The sequence below is a fragment of the Nematolebias whitei genome, chromosome 22 (assembly GCF_014905685.2).
Source record: "Nematolebias whitei isolate Nwh7 chromosome 22, NemWhi1, whole genome shotgun sequence".
NCBI classification, from domain to species: Eukaryota; Metazoa; Chordata; class Actinopteri; order Cyprinodontiformes; family Rivulidae; genus Nematolebias; species Nematolebias whitei.
Window position 1 is genome coordinate 25,860,055 of NC_056519.1, and position 264 is coordinate 25,860,318.

Consider the following 264-nt stretch of genomic DNA (forward strand, 5'->3'; position numbering starts at 1 on the left):
TCCTTCAGTGAGGACAGACCCACACACCTGTTCTCTCCTTCAGTGAGAACAGACCCACACACCTGTTCTCTCCTTCAGTGAGAACAGACCCACACACCTGTTCTCTCCTTCAGTGAGGACAGAGACACACACCTGTTCTCTCTTTCAGTGAGGACAGAGACACACACCTGTTCTCTCTTTCAGTGAGGACAGAGACACACACCTGTTCTCTCCTTCGGTGAGGACAGACACACACACCTGTTCTCTCCTTCAGTGAGGACAGAC

General features: G+C 51.5%; 1 protein-coding gene across 1 annotated transcript in view; it reads right to left on the reverse strand.

Moving 5' to 3' along the window:
* The window catches only part of LOC119428563 (myotubularin-related protein 5), an 8,051-nt gene that overhangs the window by 4,544 nt on the left and 3,243 nt on the right, over positions 1-264 (reverse strand). The gene's annotated exons all lie outside the window — the stretch shown is intronic.